This window comes from Protopterus annectens, chromosome 2.part1 (assembly GCF_019279795.1).
Source record: "Protopterus annectens isolate FY-2018-M chromosome 2.part1, PAN1.0, whole genome shotgun sequence".
Taxonomy (NCBI): domain Eukaryota; kingdom Metazoa; phylum Chordata; order Ceratodontiformes; family Protopteridae; genus Protopterus; species Protopterus annectens.
The window spans coordinates 1895612527-1895628834 of record NC_056729.1 but is presented as its reverse complement, the minus strand read 5'-3'; the positions used below and the strand labels follow the sequence as shown (position 1 = coordinate 1895628834).

The following is a 16308-nucleotide window of genomic DNA, read 5'->3' as shown; positions in this document are numbered from 1 at the left end:
CTTCGAAAGAAAAATTGCCAAGGGCTCCAAAGATAACCAGAAGACATTTTTTAGCTATGTCAATAATCTAAGTGGCAATGCTCAGATCTGCTCAGAGTTAGTGCAGAATGGCACAAAATACACAGAACCATCCGATATTGCCAACATCCTGGCAGTCAGCTTCAGTGCAAACTTCACCCCCTCTCACCTTCAAAAGGGCCAATAACCATACCAGAAGAATGTAGAGCCCCTGAAATCACAGACACCCAGGTTAAAACAGCCCTCTCCAAAGCCAAAACCACAGCATCAATAGGACTGGACAGTGTCCCAGGCTGCATCCTACATGAGCTCAAAGAAGAACTAACCCCCTCGCCTAAACACACTGTTCAAACTCAGCCTCTCCACAGGCTATGTACCTGTGAAAGCCAGTTATTAAAGTCAGTCATCTTTTGTTCATATTGAGGCATCATCCTTGGAAAAGGTAAAATGTTGCCCATTGCTAGGCTGATATCAGCCTGAGACACATATTCCAAGAGCTCCATGATGTCTCTCTTCATAAAGTCTAGGGAGGTACATCTCAGGTCATTTACACCCTCATGGGCTATGACTGAGTCATACTGCTACTTGGGGTCCAATGATCTGAGTGCATGTGTAATGTGGTGGGTCCTGGCCCCTGATAAGCAACTGACTGTGACATTTTCATTACTCAGCCAGATGAGAGGACTATCGGTGTGAATCACAATGGAGTCTCCAATGTACAGAATGTTGGTCTGTGTGGTGGCTTGCCTTATGGGATTAGAAGTTGAGGCTCCATGAGATGTGGCTGTATGTGTTGATATGGGTCCTGAGGGTATTTGTTATGTGTAGTTTGTCTAGGAGGTCTTTAGGGTTTAGGAAGGTTATATTTAAGTTCCTCAACATATGTGGGTCCATGTGTCCATTTTGAATTGTGTGTGAATGGGTGCAGCGTGTATACTACTGACAACCTTATTGACATTAGGAGTGTTTTTAAGTGAGAGCTTTGCCTCCCATGACATTGTGTATATACAGCTCTCACATACCATAGCAGTTTGTTTGAGAAGTAACTAGTTGTCAGTAAACATGAAGCAATTTCTAGATTGTCTCATGATGCCCATATCCACCAAGCTGGTAACGGCGATAGTGGAAAAGTTCGTAACCTTGGCAACAGACCATTTTTATTGATTAGACAGCTGGAATGCAGAATATAAAGCAATGTCTGGAGTATCTGGTTTGCAACTCTGGGAACAGTGCTTGTCACTGCAAACTAGTTGTCCTGTGTGAAACTAGGTATTGGTGAAATTTCAAGTGTGCCTTTACTTGAAAAATGTCACTCAAGCTGTCTGCATCAATAGAGGGCACTGCCAAAGACTTGAGGGGAAACATAAGTAGACCCTGATGAATTATGGACAAATTAAGCAGTACCTTCTGAAAAGTAAGAATTTGCTTGTTAAGAATGATGAAAAGAAGGAAGTCATTTGAATGGTTACTGCTTGGCTACTACTAGCGCTGGTCTCAGCACAGCTTCACAGTGATGGCATACAATGCTCCTTTGCTTCTTTTATCACCAGAAGGAAAACATTAGCACCAATTCCAAGATGAGAAGCAGGTCATAGCCTGTTTGGTGATTCACAGTCTTGTCAAAGATGATGCAAGGGTCTGTGTGCTTGTTGTAGTCTTTTCCTGGTAGATGCCTTAAATAGCAATGAGACCAATCAGGAACTCAAAAACAGGCACTCACTGCCTAACCAGAAACAGTCAGGAATCAATGCACTATGCTCCTTCTCTCACCAGGAGCAAAATATAAACACAAATTCCAAGCTGGCACCTATGAAGTAGCTATTAGGCTTTCTGGTCTCCAAGAAATAACGTGCCTGCACTCCTTCTCTCACCAGGAGCAAAGTAGAAGCACTAATCAGAGGTGACTACTAAGAAGCAGAATGTGAGATCTCCAATAATGGGTAGTCTTGGAGATGATACTGCAGATTTTAAAGGTAAGATGGAAAAATATGTTAACAGCATAAGAGCTGAAGTATTCACTAAACAGCTAGACATGAAAGGTGGAGGGTAACTAAAATTTAGCTATCTAAGTGGAAAGCAATTAATTTTAAAAGAAGAAGGTAGATTGGAAGCCTAGTTCTCAACCTCTTAGCACCATGGAATTTTTGAAGGCTAAGAAGTCTGAAAGTCAAATGGCAGTCATTATTTAGTTATTTCAGTCCTCTCTGATTTGCCACAAAAATCCAGAAAATCACAGATTTTTATGAGGAAAACAACAAAAATATGAGGCAAAAATCTGGACATTCTGTGAAAATCTGGACAGCTAAGAGGTATGATTGGAAGGGGGTGGGCACTTTGTATTCTGGCTCTATGGAATACAGTGGGATGGCCAATAAATTTAAACAGTTGAAGGGGAGTGATTTCACAAAATGCTAACTTTCTTCTTACTCAAAACAGCCAAAAAAGGGGAAAGAAAAGGAGAGAGTATAGGAGATATGTTGTCAAATTAACATAAGGAGCAGCAACTAGAAAGGCAGTTTAGTTTAAAAAGATAACTATGCCAGGGTGGGAAGGTGGGGAAAAAATTAATTTCTGTGTGACTCACAAGAGACACAGCTGTGGTCTCTTTCCCAGTTTAATATGCAGTTAAAAGCAGAATACAAATAAAACAATTTGTAAAGAAAACAAATCACAATATACAAAACAGAAGAAAGCAGTAAAGTAATAAAAAAATGTAAGAAAACAAAAACAAACTGACCTTTCCCTCACAGCTAGTTGTGACAGAGTCTGGGTGAGATGTTCCAGTAAAGCCTTAAAAAATGAGACACAGCTGTTATATCGTTCCCAGTTTAGTATGCAGCTAAAAGCAGAATACAAGTACAATGCTTTGTAAAGAAAACAAATCACAATATACAAAATAGAAGAAGGCAGTAAAGTAATAAAAAATATAAGAAAACGAAAACAAATTAACCTTTCCCTCACAGCAAGTTGTGGCAGAGTCTGGGTTAGCTTTTCCAGTAAAGCCTTGAAAAATGATATTAAAATTTACTTGTTTGCATTTCGGGATATAGTTTATCCTGGTTTTGAGCAAGAATAGAGACAAATTTTAGCTAGGAAGTCTTTCAGAGTGGTTTTGAAAGATAGGAGGGAGGGTATAGATGTGATGGATACAGACAGAGTTCCAGGTCTTATCAACTTTGTATGAATACACACAATGGCCAGCAGATTAGCTAGTTTTGTAAACAGACAGGAGATTTTGGTCATTGGTCACAGTGACTGACTGGGAACATAGTTGTGTAGAAGGTTTTTTAGTGCTAGACAGGCAGATGGATGCTGGATAATTTTATATGTGGTAAAAAGTTGTATATATATTAGTTGATCTGACAGTTCTAACCAATTTACGTTTTTCATTGCTATACCGTGGTGGGTTCTGAAAGGGGTATCTGCAGCAAATTTAGAAGCTTTGTTATATCATTGTTATACTTTAATTTTTGTGAAGCATGGAGGTTAGTAAGGATGGGAGCACCATAAAGAAGAGTGGGGAGGAGACAGGTAGTGGCAAGTGTAGATTAGTTTGCATCTGTCAGAAAGTTTTTTGGCTCTGTAAAGCATCCTTAGTTTATGATGAATTTCTTATGAAATTGTGTATATGCAGTTTGAATGAAAGATTATCATGCACTATCACCCCTAATAGTTTGCTATGAGAAGTGACTTCAATGATTGTATTATCAAGATAGAGGACTTTAAATTTAGTTTTTTTTCATGAGAAAGGGATTTGGGGGGGAATGTAGTAGTTTGGTCTTTTTTGGGTTGAGCATGAGTTGTGAGTTACGAAGCCATGTTTCAGTGGCTGTCAAATGATTACCATTTTGGAGGTGTATCATAACGTTAGATGTGGAAGTGAGAGTGGAATCATTTGCATATTGCATTAGGGTGGTGTGTTATGTGGAAGCATAGAAGGCGTTAGTGAAAATGTTAAAGAGGAGGGGACCAAGGATAGAGCCTTGTGGTACACAGGTGGTGACTGGAAGATAAGGAGAGAGTACACAGTGTCATTTTACTGACTGATACCTATTGGACAAGTAGCTTTTGAACCACAGATGGGTGGGCTGAGAGAGACCTAGTGAGGACTTTTGAAGTAGAAGTTTGCTGAGACAAACCGTGTTGAAGGCTTTAGACAAATCTTGATATAAAGAAGAGACTAGCTTGCCATTATCTCTAGCTTTATTAGCAGCATCTCTATAGGTTAGAAGGGCAGTGCTAGTACTATGGGAAGGATGGAAGCCATCTTGTGTAGGGGATAGGAGGTCTTCCTGCAGGACATAGTCTAGCAATTGGTTTTGAATACATTTTACAAATGTTTTTTTTGAAGGGGAGATAAGATTGCTATAGGTCTAAATTTATTTTTGTCTGTTTAATTTACTCCTTTGTTCAGAGGGATAATTTGGGAATTTTTATACAGAAATGAAACATGGGATTCCTGGATTGACCTATTTATAAGGATTAAGACAGGATAGGCAATGCTACTGGCTGATATTTTTAGGTACTCACTTGGAAGGTCATCAGCCGAAGAAGAGTACAGTTTAAGTTTGTTTAAGAGTAGTTTTATACAGGATGTGGGCACAGGGATAAAGATGAAAGTGGATGTGGTGATATGTGGCTGTTGGGCAGGGTTGGGATTAGATGTTGAGGAATCTTTAGTTAGAGATGCTATACAATCTGTAAAATAAGAGTTAAACTGTAATGCATTTTCCAGTGGTGCGTTATTAGGAGAGGGGTTTGGGTTGAATATCTGACCAGATGTAAGATTTCTTTAATGGATGTCCAAAAATATTTTGGGGTTGTGTTTAGCATTATTCTGTAAGTTATTATAGTATATTGTTTGACTTCATTTATTTGCTTTTTAGTGCAATTGCGAAGCATTCTGACGTTTTCAAGATATTGAGGTTTTTTATATTTTTGCCGTTCTTCCCCTGCTTTTTCTGTAATCTGCATTAGTATTCTACCCTTTTTGGACAGCCAAATTACATTATTTGTTTTGGCTATTAAGGATATTTAGAAAATTTAAATTGAATAAGAGTCTCAGAGATTGAAAAAATATCTATGTCATGATTTTAAAGGGAAAATGATGTAAACATTTGATAAGTGGGGGGGAGGGCGTTTCCATTTTTCAAATGATAGGTGCATTGCAGGGCACCAGTAAGAGCACATGATTACAGCATTATATCCTCTGCCTTCATCCCTGGTGCAATGCACTGATAAGGGCATTCTTTCAAAAGTGAACTGTTGCAATATAAATGTCAGGCTTCTCTTGTGGTGCTTGCATTTCTTATACTGTTTTCCTGAATGTGTAAATAGATAGGTAGGAGGTTCAAATACAGCAGTGCTTAACTTCTACACATCTGTGGGTGACTGAAAATTAATTCAGGATTGGTTTTCACACATTTGCAGTATCGGTTTTTACAATCCGAGATGGATGTAACAGTCATTTTAACAGGGATATCTCCATGGTGGTGCACTGCTGATGTAATCCCATCTTCAATGCTGCACTGGCTTCTCATAATGTGCTATAGAGATGGCATAAGTGGATTGGTTCAATCACTGTTTAAATAGTGTGAATGTGATTACTGTTATATACTGTTGGTCACCTTTATGTACACTTCTACTTATGTGATGAATTTACTCTGGTGCACTGTTACAGTAGCAAATCCTAGCATTCCCAGTGAAAATAACATTTTGGCCAGACAATGATGACATAATGCTATCACAACTATTGTAGCTGACAGTTGGAGTGTGAATTCTCCTGTGCTGCGTGACATTAATACTGTACTTTGTACATTGTGTAAATACTTATGCAGGATATCTGAGGCCAGCTGTGAGCATGTCTTTCAACCTTTCTCACCCCACCTTTTCATTATGACTGTGTATAATGTTCTGCAAATACATATATGATGTGTAGCTGTACAGTGTTATTGCACACTTTTACAACTTTTTAGGATAAACATCCAGCTAATAAACAGTGATGTCATTCATTTAACTGCATGCTGTCTCAGTTGTACCTGAATATGTCATGTGCTACTTTTAATTCAGGCATTAATCTTTAGTTCATAAGTTCATAGGTCCACAGGAGGTTACTAGGCTAAAAGCTCTAGAGCCCTTTACAAGCTTAGCCATATTCATCCCGAGTTGCCCCAATTGTCAGTGGTTAGGTGAGTGAAGCTCACAGGCATAAGGGTCTATGGGAATTAATACAGACTTCCCCTATCTAGGAGGAACATGGGCACCACCACAGGAGTGCATTTGTGGACACCCACCCATTGATCTAGTTTGCATTTGAAGAGGGTCAGGGAGGCACTCTGTTTCTCGTGAATTAGAAGATGGTCCCAGAGAAGTGACAGTTTCTGGGAGATGTGTCTATCTATTCGGCAAGACCTGTTCAAGTCAGAGGCTAGTTTAAGATCCTGGAACAAAAGACCATCCTGCAGTTTAATTTTTGGATGTGTAGCATTTCCATCAGTGCCGGGTCAGAGACTGCTCAGTAAGCCAGGCACTGGTCACCCCTTAACAGGTCCCTCAGTCTTTCTGTGTAAGACTTTTTTGTGTACCCTGTAATTTCTTAGTGAGAATCTTCTGTGGTCTCTCCCAATTGTTGCAGGTGTCTAACAAGGTACATGCAAATGGGAACATCGTACTTAATTATTGGCTTGATGAGGGTAAAGTATAATGGAATTGTAACATGCTTAGTTCTAAATGTGATGCCTTACTACTGTGGATATGTGGTGGTCAAAGTTCAGATTGGTATCAATCTGAGTACCCAGATCATGTACCATTGGTACATTGGGATCTTAGTTGGTTATTGCAAAGCTAGCCATTACTGCTCAGACTACATTGCGCTGGTCTTATTATGACTGTCCATGTCGCTAACACATCTGCCATATACACGTATAGATATTGATTCCTATAACAAAAAGCTATGATAATGTGCCACACAGCAATGCTTTTATTCTGAGCGATTGTGACATGTGATTACATTTTCCTTGCATACAATATGAAGGAAGTGTTATCCTCTGGCACAAGGGAATGAGATGACATTCTGTATGTCATTGACTCAGTGCAGCAATTACAGGCACACATATCCTTGATGCAATGAATTATCATAGGCAGAGTGTCACAGTTGCGCTAAGACTTCCACTGTGCTGCTTGTCATCAATCCACATGTTGTTAGTCGGTAGACTCATATAGCTTGCTGTTCAATTCCTGGAAGGGCGACCTTATATGAATGTACTGACATTACAAGAACACCATTGTACCTGTTTATTGTTATCCATTTTTATGTTGGGCAGTGATATATTTTGGAGCTTTTTTCCCTGTGCCTCTGCTGAATGGCCTTCTATCCAGTTGTACTTTCCCAGTAATCAAATGTTAATAAGTAAATAAATAAATACATTTATCATCACAGGTTGTGACTGCATGGCAGTGACATGGTTATTTGGGGCACAGAATGCTGTGATTGCTCCTGTGGCATGTACATTGGGTACTGCTGTGTATAGCATACCTACACAGATAGAATGTGGTTCAGTTCTGGGACAATGTGTGTACTACAAGATGGAAACAGCTTCCTTGGCGAAGAATAATTGAGATTGTACTATGACTAAATCCATTTGTTTATATTACATGTGTAACTCCTTTCTTAATGCACTCACTCACTTCAGTTATTTGTGACAGTCTCCATTGTTATCTGATGTGCCACATGTAGTCAGTACAGGGGTCTGGAGAGACTCTTGTATAATAGGTGGGTATTTGAATCTAGTATCATCTGTCTGTCAGGCAACAGTGGCTTACACACAGACAATATTTATGGCACACATACATGGCCACCATTTTCAGGCTGTGTTCTACAAGGTAGGTCATCCATACACTTTATGATAGTTTAGGAAAGCACTGTGATCCTTTCAAGAGAGCTCTTCATGACATTATTATGTCATTCATTGCACACATACATTACCTATTCCCAAAATAAGTATGCTCAGTAATGCATATCTTCATATGGCCATTTCTTTAATGCTGCAATGGTTATCACACTGTGCAGCTTAACAGAACAGTCCATAAACATTTCTTATTGTATGGCATCAGACCATCAGAAACTGTGACTGGTCCTCTGTTACAACACTTCTAGTCTTTTGCTCCTGTTGAATTGCTGTTATGTTAGTGTTGCCATGTGAGTATGCCCAGTGTAATAATGTCTGAGATGTTTGCAAAACAGCAAAGGAAGAATTGAACTCAGGACATGTCATCCGATCCGTGTTGTCATTTGTCAGTTATGTATGTTGTGTGTTATTAGATAACCATTTAACACTTACATGACTAAACAATGCTTCCTCGTGCGTTACATGCTCATAGGTGGTAAACCCCTTTCTTGTGGTGCTGCTGTCATTTTTTGCAAAAAAGTGTCTATTTCTGATGTACCTGACATTACAGCTATATGGCCCTTTTTTTCTTGTGTATATAAGCTGAGGTTGAGAACACAGCAGTGGTTTTGGCTTGCATGTATAAATTTTCTGTATATATATATATATATATATATATATATATATATATATATATATATATATATATATATATATATATATATATATATATATATATATATATCATATTGCAATAACTGCAGTCTGTGTATTCATCTCATAACATTTCTTCTATCTATGCTGTTATCCCAACTCAACATTTAATTAATATGTGTATCACATTTTCACTCAACTTTGTAACACTGCAGCTTTATATTCCTATCCCTATCCTTTCTTACCATGTCTATTTTTATTTATGTGCATAACTGCCATGTTGTCATTGGCATTAATACATCAGTATTGCAGGATTTATGTCAGAAAAGCTTCTTAGACACTTCATCACATTTGTCTGTGGTATATGAGTGCACTTCACTTTATTTCCTATTCCACGCTAATTAATTATGCAGCCACACTAATTAATTATGCAGTGTACCATAGTTCTTATTTGTGTACAGTCCCCTCATTTCAGTTCTCCTTCTGGATTCTTTCACTGTACTTGCTGTTAATGTGTATAGCCCACTTTGCGTATCTTTGCTTTGCCTATATGCAAACCATTTTGTTTATATTCTGTGCTCATGCTTGCAAGAACGTTATTATGACCAAAAACACTATTGCTGGATACAAAAAAAAGGTGCTTGCGAATTTGCAGGCACAATAAGCAGCATGCATATTTGATTAGCGCTGCTGCTCATTGCTCTAACCTTCTTACATCATGTAGGCTTAGTGTGGCACCTACACAATGCTTAATGAATCCCAGGGATTGTCTCTGTATCACTGTAACTCACATATCTTTTGAATAATGAGATCAACAGCTTAATTTATTCACTGGGTATTCACTGGGGTTTGTAAAGAAAACAATTTGGATAAGTGGATGCAGTTGCTTTTTTTTATGCCTGTAAGTTCCAGTACAGACTTGAAGAAAGTTGCTATGTCAGGTGCATTAATATTTTTGTAGTGGAATTAGAAAAAAATCCACCTCAGCAGTGAAATAGCATTATTCCTTACATGTGCAGTCACTTTCACATGGGAATGTGGGGGTATCACACCAAAATCACTTCCTGTGGACACTCAGCAGGTGATTCCAAACATGAGGATCTGACTCTTTCATTCACAGTCTCATCAGGCTTCAAAGAGGATATAGTCAGATGTGCCCTTCTCTGACCTAAGGTGCCCATATATGAAACACCTATCTTCAGTTCCATAGCCATCCTCTCAATTATCTTAGCCCATGAAGGAGTACCAGGAATTAAACTTGGTTCAGGCTTGTCCACCATTTTCCAAAGGCTCATCAGGTAGCCCTACTCCTCTCAGATTCAGAATCATCACTGCTACTTCCTCCATTACTCTCTAGGGCTCCTCATTATGCCATTAAAACAGGAGGGGGATTTTTGTGGCTTTCTACCCAAATGTCCCATAGTTACTATAATTATCACTTTAGAGCACCCTTTCATGTACACCATACCTAGTAGGAAAGGAGATAAGTAACTAACTAACTCACTAAATAAATAAGTAAATAAATGTACACCATACCTAGTAGGAAAGGAGATAAGTAACTAACTCACTAAATAAATAAGTAAATAAATGTAGCATTAACTCTAATACATTTTACTGCTCAATAATGCAAGCATAGTAAGCAATGTCAGATGTTTTTCCATGAAAGTCTCTATTACGTGAATTAATGGAACGCAGCACTGTTTTCTCTAATATGTGTTAATCTGTGTATGTAAGCACATTACATTGTGATTAAAAGGCATGTATATATGTTACCAACATTACTGTTTACAGTTTTGCATTCTTAAGTTCTTTAAAAACATACATCAAAAACTTCTCTCTCACTATGGAGTGTCAGCTATTTATCTTTTCTGTTTATAAATGTGTATATCTGTGGGTTTTATTGAATTTTCACCTAACATCTGTAGTTCAGTAGTCAAACATCATTGCCAAAAATCAAATACAGAATTGAAACTGGACATTCCATATGACTCCTATCACTTTCACTTGCTCAACAGAGAAAATTCCAGAAAGCAAACTCAAGTTTATTTAAGTGCTGTACAATAAAACTAAATAAAAGAGAACAGAGCAAACAATGCAGAGTGTGAGTAGGAAACACACTGATGCTAAAACAGTTAATAAGCAACATTAGAAAAAATCCAAAGATGGCTATAAGTCAAATAAAAAATGTGTATGCCTTCAGGGATTTCTTAAACTGACACGTTTGTACAACTCCAACCTGATAGACATGAAAACAAAATAATAAGCTCCAGATGTTCGCAACCCTACTCTAGAAACTTCCAGCATCCCAGAAAGGAAAAGTTTGGGAGAGTAGTAATTTGTAAGGAGTCCGGAGCTTCTTCTAATGGGGGAGGGGTGCTTCTAGATGTGCACAGTTCATAGGTTCATAGGTGTGTACTAGGCTAATGGCCCTGGAGCCTTTACAAGCCTAGCCCATAGAAGTGCACTGTCATCATGCCACTCGACGTCAATTCCCAGTGCCTCTATCAAGTAGAGCTACTGGAGTGATCTCCGGGGTGAACTTTAAAAGTCATCACTTCCAAGTCTTGAACCCAGGACCCTGTGCACTACAATCACTGCAATGTACCTCTGTATACATTAACTTTAAAACTTTAATGATTAAAAGAGAAAACAGTGTAGATTCCTCAGTATATGAAACATTAAGATAACTTATAGGAGTACCTATAAATAAATGAATGCAGAGTTCAATACCAGATGTAAATAGTCAAGTTCAGAGTTCAGAAAATCTAGTTGGGGCCATTACAGTTATATAACATGCCCAACCACAGAAATATGCTGACAGTGATGAAGATGTCTGATGCAAACACTGTTCAGAAACAGAAACTGTGATGATTGCTTTTAATGTTGCATATAAAAGCAATAGATTCATAGGTTCAAAGGTGTTTACTAGGATAAATACCATGAGGTTTTTTTTAAGCCTAGCCATGCATCCCAAATCTCTGATAAGTTCTGGTACCCTTGATAAGTGTAAGCAGGGACTCGGGAGATGAAACATTTACAAGCAGCGGCCTAGGAGATGAACCATTTACAGGTTGCCTCTGTCCATTAGAGACACAGGTGCCAAACCAGGGATGAATTTCTCATTTCCTATCCAATTGTCCAAGTTACACTTGAATTGGGTTAGGGAGGAACTCTGCTTCACATGGATGGGGAGCCTATTCCAGAGATGGAATAGACTGTAGAATACATGCCTGTCTCTCCAGCAGGTCCTATTTATTTCACAGTCAAGGTTTAAGTCTTTCGAATGGGTAATGCTTATGAAATTAGATTACATTCATTATAGAGTGTGTTTTTTTTTTCAATTTTCTTTGATAGTGTGCTATTTTACTTTTAAAAATCACCACATGACTTTATTGTAAATGTTCTGTTTTTTTCCCACCTTCTAGACTGACCTCATAAGTTCACTCTAGAAATTATTGATGATTCATCTGTTACTTGAAGAACTTTATTAGGATTGTTAAATAATGATACATATACTTATCTTGCCTCCCAATTGAGGGGAATATTTTTCTGTAAGAGATGTTTTCCTGACATTGCAGAGGGAGAATTTTACCAGAGGTAAACAGTCTTGGTGTTTCCAGTTGGAAGATTTGCTAAAGGAAGCATGACAGAGGAGTATGAGGAATCTTCCCTGAAAATCATATGAGGACATACCTTGACTTTATTACAGACTGTCTGAGCATTTTGTTGGAGGTAGAAACCTGATGGAAACAGAGCAATTTGTGCTTCCTTGATAAGAAGTGAAGTTATGGTGTTGTTTGCTTATTTGTTACTGAAAATAAAATGCACTGAACTTAAAGTGTAACGTCACATTTGCCACTGCAAATATAGAAAGCAAACCTTTAAAAATAGCAGCAATCTTCTTACTATATCAGATATCAAATTCTACAGAGTTTGGCAGAAAAGGGTGTTATAATTGCTATTCATTTTGTTGATAATGACAGCACTTGAAAATTTTCGTTAAGCTTAAAACACTTCAGATGACATCAAGAAATACAGAATCTGTAATGCCTCAATATCTACATTGTGTTCAGGGGACAGTTCCTCAGTTTTCTTTGATTGGTAATTTTTTGGTTTGAAGGTCACCACATGACTATTAAATATTCCACTGTTTACAAGTTTTCAAATGAACTTGAAAGACTTCTCTGAAAGACTTCAGTGATTCATCAGTTAAACTTTGCATAATTTAAATAATGATGCATGTGTTTTTTTGTCTTTCAGGGAAAAGGTAATATTATATAGAAGAGATGTTTAACTCCAATTGCAGATGGAGAATTTAAGTCTTTAAGTGGCTGTCAGCTGCAAGATTTAATAAATGGAGCATGACCAAGGAATGCAGAGAAAGATACCTGAAGATCCGAATGAAAATACTCTTAAGACCTTACCAGAGACCAATTCAGCATATTGTTAGAGGTGAAAACCTGACTGGAATGTAACACTTGTTTTGCTAAAAAGTCAACTTTAGTTTTGTTTCCTCATTTGTCACTGTAAATAAAGATCATAAATGTAATGCTCTGCCTGCAATATGTTGTACCAGCTACAAAATATATATAATATAAGAGAAAAAGAGAGATGTATAGATTGGTGTCTGTGTGTGTGTGTGTGTGTGTGTGTGTGTGTGTGTGTGTGTGTGTGTGTGTGTGTGTGTGTGAGAATGGGGCAGACAGAACATTAAAACTCACATCATTGAGCCCTAAACACTGACAGTTTAAAAATTAAAACATCTATGATGCATTTTTTGCAGGGAGGAAGCCCTGTCTAGCCTCCACATTCCTAGCTAATTACATGTCCCAAATCCAAGGTCACACTACAGCTGGGAAAGGGCAAAAATCCTCCTCCCTACTGTACCAGCATTTTGTGCAGTGACCTACCTCCACAATTTGATGTTTTGAAGTGTTGATGTTTTGTGCTAGACATCACGGTTTTCGTTGTTCTAGGGTCTCAATTATCTGAAATAGACCCATGTGAGCATATGCATATTGTGATTTTTTTTTTTTAAGTTCAAGATAAAATAAGAAAGCCATCATTTCTGACTGGGTGGGGTTTCAGGAAAATAACAGACTATCTGGAAGGTGTGTTGATTCATTCTAACAGTCACACTGAAAGCTTTTAGAAAATGTACTAACAGTTGAATTATTTTGTTATGAAGCAATATTATTATTTGTGATTTTTTTGTATTTTATTATCAATAACTCCTCAATCTAACAGTTCAGATTTCCTGCGAATATGATGTTGCTATTGAATGAAGTAGTTTACATCCACAAAAAAGCAGCTATATAAAAATTGAGTTGATAATTCCTATAGTGTAGTAAGACACACACATACACACATACACACACTTCTGTTCAGCTGAGAAAAGTGAAATCAATACATGAAATCAATGGGACTTTTTTAATGTGGAACTGGGGAAAAAAAGTTTAATTTTGAAATAATTTCATTCGCTCACTGCACTAACTATAACACCACAGTTCAGTATTCACCTCTTAGAAACATGGATCTTCTTTTGCCTAGAAAGACTGTATTTGTTTTTGTTATCTAAACAAAAGTGTGTTTCCCCTGTTGGTATATTATTTTAATGCAGTGAGTAGATACACTTTCCACATACATTAATGCAGTCTGTTTACCAAAGTGCTTTTATTAATTTAGAAGTCAATTTTCTAAGAATACTGTTAGTTACATTACAGTGGAAAGGAATTACTAACATACACTAAAACAACCTGGACCTGGGTGCTCATTGTGGTTGGTGGTTGTTTTGATTTGTTTTATACATTAAAACAAGATTGGGGATATGGAATTATCTCTTTTTTAAGTTAATGGAATTAAGTAGCAGGCAGCTAAGGAGCAACATTTTTTTAGTTAAATGTAGTACATTTGCAGGAGACGGAAAGTTCAGCACTGTGTTTCAGAAGAATTGTTAATGATGTTTGATATACAAGGGATAAGTCAAATCCTACAGGGCATCATACATTTAGGAGGGATGGAGTAATTGGCCATCTTGGGTACTCAGGTTGACAACAATCTCACATTCAACCATCATCTGGCAGCAGTGGTCAGAAAAGCCTTTTACTTGGTTCAGCTTATAAGTAAAGGGATTGCATCCAGAAAAAAGGAGGTTATTACCTCTCTGTACACCTCCCTTATTAGACCTATGATTAAGTATAACGCCACGCTTGGTGTGTACCTCTCCAAACACCTGCACCAACTGGAAAGGCCACAGAAATACCTCACAAACATAATCCATGGCTTGCAATGCCTATCCTATGTGGACAGACTGAAATCACTATCACTCTACTTGATATCATACTGATTGCTCAGAGGTGATCTGTGTCTCACCTACAAGGCAATATCGGACCCTGCCCTACTAGAGATGCTCCATATCGATAAGTCTAACTCCTCATGCATTACCCACTCAGTAGGCCTAAATCTAATATATGACATCAACAAAACTGCCTGAAGAGACAGTTTTGTCTCCCAGAGGCTGCCCCATCTCTGAAATAGACTTCTCATACATGTCAAACAGAGTATCTGGCCCTCTTCAAATGCAATCTTGATGAGTGGATGGGAAACCATAAATTTGTCCCAGGGGTTCCACTTTTGTTCCTTGCTGACAGGGGTGACAGGTGCTGACTGAGGTTTCTTTTTTGTGGATAAACTCCTGGCTAGGCTTGTAAGGGCCCCAGGGCCATTAGCCTGGTAACCTCCTATGATCCTATGATCTTCTCAGTTTTTTTCTACCTTGAGTAAGCACTGGGGAACACATTTTAAACCTGGACACATTTTATGCAGAGTACAGAGCTCATGTACACATCAAAGTTAGACAGGAAAAATGTGTACAAGGTAATGAGGTCTTTCAAGGTCATTCTGGCATAGGAGCAACCATTAGAAGTAACAGATTTCATAAAGCTGTTCTTCACTTGGCAATAACACCATTAACAGAATTTCTTAACAGCCTTTGGAATCAAACACTCAGCTGCTTTTCTTATATCATTAGCAACATCAGAAGCGTGGTACTGATTTCAGAAAGTCACATCTATGTAACCACCTCTCTCTATTCTTGTTTTTCTGCAGGAACTTTACAAATTTGTGTTCCTCCTATAGAGGAATAGATTGTACAGTAATTACTAGAGTATTTTTGAGAGCCCACAGACATTGCCAACATACTGGCAGACAGGTTCAGTGCAAACTTCACCCCCCTCTCCCCCCCCTAAAGGAGAGATAACCATCCCAGCCGAGTGTAGCCTCCCGGACATCTCAAATGCGCAGGTGAAAGCTGCTCTCTCTAAAGATAAAAACACAGCATCAATGGGACTGGATGGTGTCCCCGGCTGTGTGCTACACGAGCTAAATGAGGAATTAAACCCACACATAAGGCAGCTGTTTAATCTCAGCCTTACCACAGGATACGTGCCCAAGGAGTGGCGTACGGCAACTGTGGTCCCACTCCACAAAGGCGGCGCCTCTACAGATCCTGGTAATTACCACCCCATAAGCTTAACAAGTCTAGTCTGCAAAGCTATGGAGAGGATCATAATGGAGCTCATAAACAAAGATATAGGGGACTTGCAGACATTGGACCCGACCCAGTTTGGCTTTGTCAAGGGAAGATCATGCCTTTTGAACTTGGTCGACTTCTTCGAAACAGTCACCAAGGCCATTGATGAAGGAAAGGCAGTCCATACAGCCTACCTTGACCTTGCAAAGGCTTTCGACA

At 38.4% G+C, this 16308-nt stretch overlaps 1 long non-coding RNA gene across 1 annotated transcript in view; it reads left to right on the top strand.

Annotated features, from left to right (window-relative positions):
* The window catches only part of LOC122794688, a 137404-nt gene extending 124297 nt beyond the window's left edge, over positions 1-13107 (top strand). Inside the window, exon 2 of the long non-coding RNA XR_006363676.1 lies at positions 12819-13107. This is a non-coding gene — a long non-coding RNA (uncharacterized LOC122794688). The remainder of the gene's footprint in view (positions 1-12818) is intronic.
* The last annotated feature ends 3201 nt before the right edge of the window (positions 13108-16308 follow it).